Genomic DNA, 11,581 nt, shown 5'->3' on the forward strand with positions numbered 1-11,581 from the left:
CTGTAATTCTCTGTTTTTTGTAAAACTTCAATAAATATCTTTTTTAAAAAAAGGAAATTAGTTACAGGTCAGCCACATCCTTTCCCATCAGCTTCTTCATGAAGAAGTATGGGTGAAGACTACTATAGGAATTACTTGACTACTGTTCGTGAATAGCCAACAATGCAATGTTGTAGCTTTTGCTGTATTATTATAGCTCTGCAAACCACAGTCCCTTTCTCAGACCTCCAAATTACCATGCAGCAGAGAAGCATTATGTTGGCTGAACTGACACAATAAAGCTGTTGTTGTTTTAACCTCTTCTTGATCTTAAATCATATACTAAAATAATAAAAGAAACCTGTCTGGACAGATATTATTGTAGGGATCACAAGGTGGGGGGGGCAACAGAGGTGGTAAACTTTAATAAAGATGAAATATATTTGTGAAGTAAATGCCACTCTCCTCTAGAGAAGTAAAAAGCTGAAGCCCACTTACAACTGTGTTGTCATAATGATTATATATTGTTTATTACATTTTAGTCACCTTTCTCAAAATAACCTGAGTGACTATATGTATGAATATAAAAAAAATGAAGTTTAAAACCATAGGAAAAGTGAGCAAATCCACAGAATACTAAAAGCATGCACCCATAAAAATTAAAATCAGAACCAGCAGAAAAAATAAATTCAAGGAAACTAATCAGTACTAACAGTCCATCACATGCCATCTATGCCTGAAACAGACAATTCACAGGATTTGTTGAAAATTCAGTGTCCACCAATATTAGAAGACCAATTTAAGATTTACCCAAAATCAAATTGATTCAACAATAAAATGAAACGCTATGGAAGACAGGTATCCTCCGGACTTGCTCATTTGTCGAACTTAAATCAGGAAGTGTGCAGTTAACATCTTTGTAGGTTGCTACACTGTTACATGCATATGCTGATTGTGTTTATCTTGGTGCATCTTATTGATACATTACTATGAATTTTATTCTTTTATTGACATTGTACACACTTTGGGCCTACTAATAGTGAAAAGCAGATACATTTTACAAATACAATAAAACATAAATTTCCTAGTGGTGCCTATACACCATTCAGAACAGCTAACAATTAAAACCCAGAATAAAATACAATTCTTTTTAAAACATTAACACAATATAATTAAAAGAGAGCTAAGTTGTAGCAGCTAAAATAGAGATTAATACTAATCTACCCAAATGATAAAACAATACCAGCCTAAACAAAAAGGTTTTTGCCATATAGTGAAACACTGTAAAAAAGGGGGGAAGCATCCAAGTGTTAAAAAATTTAGGTGTAGCTGCAGAGAAGGATGTTTATCTAGACCCTAGCAACCATGCCTGCATCATACTGTAGCTGGGCACCAACTTGGATGGCTTTAGAAGAGGATTGTACAAATTCATGGAAGATAAGTGGCTATTAGCCATAATGGCTATGCTTTACCTCTGTGGTCAGAAGCAATATGCTATGGAATACCAGTGGCCAGAAACCACAGAAGGGGAGAGTGCTCTTGTGCTTGGGTCCTGTTTGTGGGTTTCTCAAAAGCAGCTCACCGTGACAAGGTGCTGAACTAGACGGGCCTTTGGCCTGATCTGGCAGGCTTTCCTTCTGTTCTTACAGTTGGGACATAGAGAAGAGCATCTCAGTAATATCTTAAGGTGAGGGCAGGAAGATACAGGAAGGGGCTGTCCACAGTATCCTGGTCTTAAGGCACCAACACTTTGATTTATACTTTGAAACAAATCAGTAGCCAGTGCAGCCTGGCAGGACAGGTGTAACATCATCCCATAAGCCAGCATTCTCAACCAACTAGTTTCAAAAAACTTTGGAAAGGTAGCCCCACACAGAGCATGCTTCAATAATCCAATCTGGATGCAGCTATGTCTACACGGTCACCATGACCAGGTCCGACCTCGTAGAAATGGACACAGTTGTCACACCAGCTAAGCAGGACAAAGGCACTCCTGGCTACAACTGCTCTTTGAGCACCCAGGTACAAAGCAGAGTCCAGAAGCACACAACCCACCCAAACTGTGAACGTGATTCTTCAAGGAGACTACTGTCCCATTTGGAACAGGATGAACCCCTATTCCACAACTCCTTTGTCTTGTCTAGATTAAGTTTCAATTTATTAGCCCTTATCCTGCCCAATACCGTCTCCAGACACCAATGCAGAATATCAACACCTTTCTGTTATAGATGATTGCAATGCAAATGAAAGCCTGGTTTTATATACGTATTCCTATCCGAACCAACTAAAGCCACAATTCAAAGAAGCTGCTACATGCATGTACAGGAACAGCACCTCCGCATTTTACTTTCTCAGCAGGTTTGCATATGTATGTTTCTGTTTACCTTCATCTCTCTCCCCATCATATCAACTATATTTAAGTACAGGGGTACCTCAGGTTACATACGCTTCAGGTTGCATACGCTTCAGGTTACAGACTCCGCTAACCCAGAAATAGTACCTCAAGTTAAGAACTTTGCTTCAGGATGAGAACAGAAATTGTGCTCCGGCAGCGTGGCAGCAGCAGGAGACTCCTTTAGCTAAAGTGGTGCTTCAGGTTAAGAAGTTTCAAGTTAAGAACGGACCTCCAGAACAAATTAAGTACTTAACCCGAGGTACCACTGTATTTTGTCCTCACACAAAGTAGCTGAAACACCACTACCCATGCACAAGAAGAAACCGGCTAACCCTGAAGATTGCAGGAGTACTATCTATCTATCTATTTAGATGGGAAACCATTTGTTTTTTGCAAGAGCAACCTGCAACACAATTTTGGAGCTTAATTTCCTACTGGTGGTTTCCCATTTGGAAAACCAAATCAGGTAATTCTGAAACCTATCCATTGGGCACAAAATGCTGACTGACTGTCATGAAAAACAACAACTATAAACTATGTGGGAGCAGGAATGCAATGGCCAGAGAAAGACACAGATATAAAATGGACAGACAAGGCCATTTCACTGTCTTGATAGGTCACTTCCTCGTTCACACACATAAACTACTTTAAAGTGTCCCCAGGGACAGAATTGGGAGCTGTTCACAGAAATCCAAGATTCTAATGTATCTGGGATTCAGCACAAAGGTGTGTCTGCCACCTCCGCTCAGAATACTGACTGTTAGATGGGAGACCTGTGGGAGGCAGAGAGGAGAATAGGGACAGAGTGGCTGGAACCCTGAACAGAAACAGTCCATACTCCACACTGCATTTGTACAGACTAATAGCAATCAAAATTAGCTAAGTGACAGCCCTTCAGAACTATCCATGCAGAGGAGGAGGAGGTGGTTTCACCAGGCTTGAAAGAACCCCAAGGTTTTCATAAATTAAAAACAAATATTTAGAGGGGAAACCATCAGTAGGAAATTAATCTCCAGAACAGCCCAATGGGGGCTGAATATGCTTGGTAGCCATAAAATACTGGCACTGCATACGTATATACTGGAGTGGGTTGGGGAGAATGGAGTAGCCGTGATGCTGTACTGAAGCACCCCACACTACAAAATTGTGTTGCAGGTTGCTCTTGCAAAAAACAAATCTTAAAAACTAAAAAAATGGGCTGAAATGAACAACAGAAACATCTGGATATTTTAAGGTCAGAAAGAACATGTGTGTTGAATTACGAAATTCCTCTGTTCCTAACACTTTTGAAACCCGTCTGCTGCCTAAACAATTAAGACTGAAGATAAGCAGAAACTTTCATGGATTTGGGTAGTCTTCAGCACTGCACACATTAAGTTGAAACTGTTTATTTTATTTTAAGTATTACTCTCTTCGCAAGCCAAGAATTTCATAACACCAACACTATTTAGCTGGCAAGGCTGTATGGAGATTATCACTGAGAGTTGTTCTTGGTACAGGTAAGGAAAAAAGTGCCCCATACTATTTATCTTATTTGGAAAAAAAATTATAGACTGCTTAATGTTAGAAAAATTTGAAGCAGAGTACACATATACAATAAAAGACAGCATAAAATCAATAAAAACAACAATAAAACACAAGAACATAAGCATCATAAACATACAGGAAACAGAGATACAAAGAGACAGAGTCCAGCCTTAGGGGACAGGAGAGGCCTGAACAAGGTGTGGCTTCAAGCAGATAACTGATAGATTGCACAGGGAAGGGCCTTCCAAATGGCAGGAGCAAGCGTACAAAATGCCCCCTTCCAATTCATCACTCAAAAATGGTGAGGAACCTTTTTGGCCGAATGGGCCATATCTTTATCACCCTCCACTCCTGCAAGTCAACTCTGACAGAAGGGAGGGACAATCCATCTATAAATCATCTGATTTCATAATGATAGCAGATGACTGTCAAGTGCCAAAAACGGAAGCTTAGCCCAAAGTCTTTGCAAGCTCTAGGCTTGACACCTGAGCACCAAACACAGGGCTGGCAAAGCCCCCTGTACAGCAGCTACCAAGCACCCAACAACCAGTTGGTAGCTGGGAACTTGGGAACTATTGTAAAATAGGGGTGTTGCTGGCACTGCCAACTAGCAGTGTATGCCAAGGTGCCTTTGGCCAAACCGTTCCCTTACATACCCCACACCTGACATCATAATGACATCATGTGTAGGACAGTTGGGCAGAGTTCACTTGAAATGGCCTCAAAGTGGCTTGGTGGCCCAGAATAGGTCCATGGACTGCAGATTCTCCACCCCGCCATAAAATAATCTTTAGGATCCACTACCACCAATAGGGTTTCAGGTTGATTAGCTAAGAGATCAAACAGCTCTTTCAGGTAACCTGGCCCTGAGTAGTTCAAGGCTTTATCTGTCAATTACAATACCTTGAACATAGCTCAGTTCACATACCAACCAATGTAGCAAGTTATGCAGAGTACAAGAGGGTGGGAGCAATAATGTTCAGCTAATAAATGGTTTAATGGTTCTGGCTATACAGACCTCTCTTTTTTTTTTACATCAAAAAACTTTACAGCTACGTTGCTAACCACTTCTTTGCTTTTTGGCATCAAGTTAAATGTGTTCTGCGAGTTATTTTATAAGTGTCATTTTCTACCAAGGTGATAATTAAATCATTTCACAATTTTACAGTTTCTAGATAAAGTCTGCATCAGCATTTACTTGGGCTGAAAATAGTCTGAATGACAACCCTTTTTGTAATGTTTTAATATTGTAATGTTAACATGGCAAGGAATTGCAAGAATCAAAATACTATTTTTCCTCCCCCCAAAAAACATTGCTAAGTTGTTTATCCTATATGCTTCTGCCCTGACAGCAACATCTTTCAGCTTGTTATGGTCATGAAACTGAATTTTGTTCCTAAATTAAAATTTACAACTGATAGTCACAAATTTGCAGCACTGAAGGGGGGAGTGGCAGTTGAAAATAGAGTTCGAGTAGAGTGAGAAAAGAGTTGGGGAAGGCTCTGTTGTGTTAGCTTTTTGGTATTAGCTTATGTGTTGTACCCACCTCTTGTATTTCTCCTTGTTAAAATTGGTTTAGACAACAACAACAACCCTCAATGTTCTTACATCTCTGCTTTACTGAAACTTCTGCCATTGTTTGAGTACAGGAAGAAGGGGAGAAAACTGAAAGGGGAAAATTGGTTGTTTTAAGCATCTCCCTCAGGTTTGCCTCATGTGAAAGAGATAAAAATGTGGAGCCCTCAGATATTCAATAGTACCTTCACAGAATGCATTTCTGTTCTCATGTGTTTGGTCCCATGTATTTCTGGTCCCATGAAGTTACAGATTCAATGTAGTAATTTAGAAGATATATTTTATTAACAAGCAAACACCCATATATGTACAACATCCATCAACACAAGCTAACTAGCATACTTGCTCTTAAAATTCTATTCCTCTTAAAAATGTAGTAGCATATCAGCACGGGGTATATGTGCAAAAGAGGCTACAGAATAGGAGAGAAGAGAAGGCATGGAATTGGTGGGTGGTCTGTGTGCAAGGCAGAGTTAGAAAAAAATAGGAAGGAGGAGGTAAGAAAAAGGGGTGAAGTTGAAAATGGGTGCAGAGGAAGTTGCAAAGAAAGAGGGAGTGGGAGGCATGGGAGTTGGGATGAAGATGAAAGCAGAGGAATAAAAGGCTCTCCCAGGAGGGGATGGTGGCTTCATCATAACTGGATGGAAGGTGAAAAGGATGGTTAGTGGATGCAATGTATTTGGAGGAGGAAGATACAGGAGGTTACTATGGGGGTGGTCTGTGTGCAGGGGTTGCACAAAAAGAGAGAGGGAGGCATGGATATGGGGATGAAGGTGAAAACAGGCATTCAAAGCAAGGCTACAGAATAGGAGAGGTGACTTTGCGTAGAGTGGGAATGAAAAGGGTTAATGTGGGGAAATTCCAGGGGGATTTGTGAGTGGAGAGAGCACAGATACAGTATTCTATGAAAATTCATTATTCCAAAAGTGAACTTCCACTAGCCTTTTTAGCCATTCAACAGAAAATAAGCATGAAACACAAATATCACTAAGTTGTGGTCAGCATCTTTCAGCTTTGATCTTCTAACCAACAATGTTGTGGCAAACCCTGAAGAATTTGTTTGCAAAGTAAGAACGGAAGCTAGATAAATTCCTTGCATGTATTTCCACACTTCACAACTCAGGGCAAAAGGAGCTCTTTGTTCACTTTCCCTCTTGAAAATACCTGATAGGCAATTCTCATAAATTCGCAACATCAAGAACTCAAGTAAAATGACATTAATAGGGTAGTACAAGTTACAAGCCGCAACACATAAAAAACAGTACATTCACCCAATATTCCTTGTCAGTAGAAGTCACTCAACTTGACCATAACCTCTAACTACACTCCACAACTACACACTGAAATTTGTCACTAGCCAACATGGCCACCAAAACTGCACCAACTCCTCCATAAAATCCCAAATCAGGATTAAAACCCCGTTTTATACTTCTAGTAAATCAATATCTCATTTTAACATCAACCCTAATCTGTGCTGACATCCTGTTCTTTGAACCACAGTGTTAAACTGTGGCCTACTTCTTACCTGATGCTCTTTTGCAAGTATCTTGTGGATTCTTGCTTATTTCCTCTCTCTCCATGCCTCATCTCTGCAGTTGAAACCAGATTCCTCTGCTCGAGATGTGTCTTTGTGTGCATGTGTGGTAGCAGAGCAAAAAGATGCTATATAAAAACCTTTTTTTCCCATTCTCAGATAAATGTACACACAGTGTGACTTATTCCCAAATAAGTATGCTTACGCCAAGCCTTATGGTCTAGAGAACTCACAAACCTCACCTCCTTTCCAAAGAAACACACACACATGCCAAAATCCCAGCCACACTCTTGATAGCGGGACTTACATTTGAGTAGACACACACGCAGGATGGCATAGAAAGAAACCACAATTTACTCCTCCCCTTTCTTCCTCAATGACAACTCAAGGGTCCTCCCAAACCCCGAATCCCCATAGACTTTCGGTACCTGGCTTTTGCCAATTACAACCGCAACCAAGAAAAGTGACCAACTAGAAATAAAGCTAATATATCATATATAATAAATATAGGTTACATGCATGGCTATGAGCTCCAAAGGGGGGTGGGGTCTCCTACACTAAGAGCAAGAGGCTCCTTTCCCCATCTCCTCAGACACCAGAGCAGGCGACATGAACGCGCGCGCGCGCACACTACCTACCTGTGGGGCAGAGACGAGGAAGTGCGAGGGGGGGGAGGCGAAGGGTTCCCTCCCCCCCAGAAGCCGGCAGCTCCAAGCCTCGAACACCGGAGGGGTCCAGGATCCTGGCTTTCAGCTGAGGCCAGACCCACTCTCACCCCTCACCGGGTATCAGTGAGGGGGGGAGAACAGCAGGCCCAGCAACACCCCCTCCGCAGGGAGGGGGGCAAGCAGCACGTCGATGCGGGGGGAGGGGAACAGACCCACAGAAAAAGCCGGGGGGAGGAGGTGGAAGTGCCCAATGAGGCAGCGGCCCCCCTCACTCTCCCCTGCGCTACCCGGGGGCCGGAGGGGGAAGGGAACGAAGCGCGCAAGGAGCCCCCACCACCCCAACCCGGTGCCCGTCTCCTATTCGAGCAGCCCTTTCCCCCACCCCCACCCCTCACAAGCAACCCCTGTTCTTTTTCCTCCTCAAGATCTCCTCAGGCTCCGCCTCCCCCCACGCAGGAGCCCGTGACTCCCGTACACACACACACAAGACGGAACGTCTCAACGTCACGACGCACGTCGCGCCTAAATAAATAAATAAATAAAAGGCACGAAGGAGGGAAAGAGCCGCGACCCCCTACGGAGACTTTATTCGGAAAGGGGCTTCGCGGGTGGCCTGAGGAAGCGCGCTCGGAGAAAGAGTCTCCCGAAAGGATAGCTTTTGTAACCCGGTGAAGTCGTAGGACCACAACTCCCAGCAAGCCCCATGACGGCATAGCCAATAATGAAGGATGATGGGAGTTGTAGTTCCGGTGACGTCTGAGGACACCAACCCCCTCTTCCCATAGCGTCCAACTGCCTGTCGGGGGAAAAAATAAAAAGGAAACCCGGCATCTATGATCTCCTCTGAGCGTAGAGCGGCAGCGCTGGAGGTCTTGGGGATTCTAAGATGGTAAAATAAAAATAAAAATCCACCGCCGAAATACATATGCTTTGTGTCATAGAAGTACCAACTGAGGATAAACGCACTCCTATATAGAAGCAGAACTTCTTGGATTGGAACTCACAAGTCTGCAAGCCGCAGGATTCAAAGAAGTTAACTGGCATTTCCTTTCTAAAATTGATCTGGATTTGTAAAACTGGATTTTACTAGGAAGAAATTTCCGGGTTAATTGTAAATGTTTTCTCCCTCTAACAATGGAGAAATCCACAATTTTAATATAGTTAAAGCTCTCCTCAAACAAGGTAGAAAAGTCAGAACTTCATACTCTTCCTTGTTCACGTCCCGATTTCTTGTATATATTGTTAAATATATTTATTTTAGTAATTACAGTTTTAAAAACATAATGCTTTTGCATGCCACTGCATATTGGAGCTGGCCTGACAGGTTGATTTGAGGAGGCAAATGAGTAAGATTGAGCTGAAGGGTGTTTTGCATTAGGCTGCCTTGAGTGGAAAGTCAGCCTTGCTTCTCACCTCAGCTTCACCTCCTACAAAATCCTGTTTCTCCATTGATTTCTATGGGCAGCGCTCGCTTCCGACCCCACTGACATTCCCTTGTGCGAACCCGGAAATCTCGTTAATGATGGGCTGCTCTACTATTCTTATCTCTGTGGTGCACAAGTCGGAGCTGTCCGTACCTCGCGAGCGATGCTCGCCACACAGTGGCCGATGACGCGAAAAGCGATTATCAGGAGCATGCGCAGTTTCCCCTACCGCCTTGTGGATCTCTTTGGGGCAGCGCTCGCCTGCCTGCCTTTCTGCCCGTCCTCGGATCGTGGGTTCGATCCCCTAGGATGCAGCCTGGGGAGAGCGCGTGTGTGCAGAAATGCTGTGCTGGCGAGGGATGTCGCCATGCAGCCTTCTCTGGTCAACAAGCCAACAGAACTAGCATGGCTTAAAGCTGGCTTATTTGGGAGACAATTTTTTATCATTTTTTCCCTGTATTATTATTTTTAAAACACGTTTATGGGCAAAGTGCAGAAATTCTGATTATTAAGTTGTCTATAAATAGGTGAAATGTAATAGTCTGGCTAGTCACTAGGTGGAATCGGAAACACAGTCTTTTCCATTCTGGGAACCTGCGGTAGTTCTAGTAAGCCTTATACTGTGTAATATATATATGTGTACACCTTTCTGTTAAACGTTTTCTTTGCATAAACCCATGTGAAGGAGACATAACAAAAGGTATTTCCCTGTATTGTTTGTTTTTAAGGAAGTGTTTTGTGCATTGTTGATTTCCGGCCCATTGTACAGAAATGAACAATACTGTTTGGAAGTTAAATGGAACCACAGTGTCAAACACAAGAACAGCATCTAATCCAGGATGGAAAAATAAAAATAAAAGCAAATGTTTTAACCTCCAGGATAGAAACCCTCCATCACTATGAAACAGGAAATAAAGTGACATTAGGGTCAAGATGTCAATGCTGGGCAACACATTCTGACGTCCATAGTAAGAAGTGTTTCACAATATACATTCAAGAGAGCAAAGCAAAAAATTGAGTGAAGGTAGTTTGAAAGCCCATAGACATCTTGTTTTCCAGCATCTGGCTTTATCAGCAAAGAGCGTAAGTGAAGATCTCTCACGTGTCTTCAATTATGAATGGTCCCATTATCACTTTTTGGAGCTTCTCTGGACTGCTTAAGAAAGACAAAGAAGCCAGTCCTTCCTGAAGCACTGTGGGCCATAGTAGGCAGGGAAATAACAGAAGAGTCACTAAAGGGTTCCTTAATAGGTTGCTGATGTTTGTTCTCGTCAAAGATTGAATTAAATGCAGCCGCCCTACACCAAGGCAATCTGTTAATTACGTTTTCCAGAAATACAGTAACCTACTAACTGTCTTTTATGGTTATAAATCTGGTATATCAGTGAAGGGTAGTACACATCTGAGTTGATCAAAAGGCATCATTGGTGTGCAGGTGAACGTCAAAAGCGACTTGGATGTTCAAATAAATGAGTATTTCTTTGCTAACAAGACAGTTCATAAACTGTTTGTAAACTGATAGATATCCACTGATCAACAGTGTTTGCAAAGGGTGATGCAAACTTCCTAATTGTCACAACAGCAATCAATTATGAAAAGAAGATGCACTGTTATCAGGGAAGACAAGGATATTCCATTCCTTTTTTTGCTACTACACTTCCGCCTAGAGGAAAATGAAGACTCCCAAGAACCAATGTTTAGATACTAAACATTTCAATTTGTGCAGTAACTTGGCTTTGAAACTACCCCAAGTATTGCACTCTGGCAGGATAACATTTTGCTAATTTTCTTTTTTATTTGGCAAAATAAATATATAAAATGCAATTCATTAAAAGCAAGGAACTGCAGCTAACATGAGCTTTCCCCTTATAGCTCTAATGATTTTTCTTCTTCCCCTTGGGTTCTGGTAATTGCAGTGATAATGAAGTATCCATATTTCAGTTCTTCATCTGCCACCTCTCCTCTTCAGCTCCTTTGTGGGGGGGAAATGTTTCTGGACAACTTCTCTAATCACTAGAATTAAGTCAATATGATGGCTATGGCACATACCAGCCTGAAGGCTTGCAAATCAAGCTGTCAAAGACAAGCAGTGCTAGTTCAGAAAAATAAACTATCTTGTAACACATGCGAACAAAATGAAGCTTTGCCATTGTTTTCTCCATGTGTACAAGATGAAGGCATTTCCCTTTCTGAATCTCTGAACTTTTAAAGTATAGTACAGGCTAAAGATGCCAACCTAGCAGTTCGAAAGCATGTCAAAGTGCAAGTAGATAAATAGGTACCACTCCAGCAAGAATGGCATTTCCGTGCGCTGCTCTGGTTCACCAGAAGCGGCTTAGTCATGCTGGCCACATGACCCGGAAGCTGTACACCGGCTCCCTCGGCCAAGATGAGCGCCGCAATCCCAGAGTCGTCTGCAACTGGACCTAATGGTCAGGGGTACCTTTACCTTTTTTACCTAAAGATGTTTTCAAGTGGC

The 11,581-nt window shown here is 42.2% G+C and overlaps 1 protein-coding gene and 1 long non-coding RNA gene across 4 annotated transcripts in view; both read right to left on the minus strand.

Annotated features, from left to right (window-relative positions):
- MAP3K2 (mitogen-activated protein kinase kinase kinase 2) overlaps positions 1–8,454 on the minus strand; it is a 39,830-nt gene extending 31,376 nt beyond the window's left edge. Inside the window, exon 1 of one of the 2 annotated variants that reach the window (XM_083585454.1) lies at positions 7,649–8,454. The gene's annotated coding sequence lies outside the window, so the exon portion shown is untranslated. Of the gene's footprint in view, positions 1–1,561; positions 1,742–7,648 lie in introns of those variants that run through there. The other variant, XM_083585455.1, reaches the window with a different exon arrangement.
- A 2,418-nt stretch (positions 8,455–10,872) lies between these two features.
- LOC310749485 overlaps positions 10,873–11,581 on the minus strand; it is a 465,633-nt gene continuing 464,924 nt past the window's right edge. For both annotated transcript variants that reach the window (XR_014541653.1, XR_014541654.1), the window contains exon 2: positions 10,873–11,324. This is a non-coding gene — a long non-coding RNA (uncharacterized lncRNA). The remainder of the gene's footprint in view (positions 11,325–11,581) is intronic.

The sequence above is a fragment of the Podarcis filfolensis genome, assembly GCF_964270895.1.
Source record: "Podarcis filfolensis genome assembly, chromosome: 1".
Classification (NCBI taxonomy): domain Eukaryota; kingdom Metazoa; phylum Chordata; class Lepidosauria; order Squamata; family Lacertidae; genus Podarcis; species Podarcis filfolensis.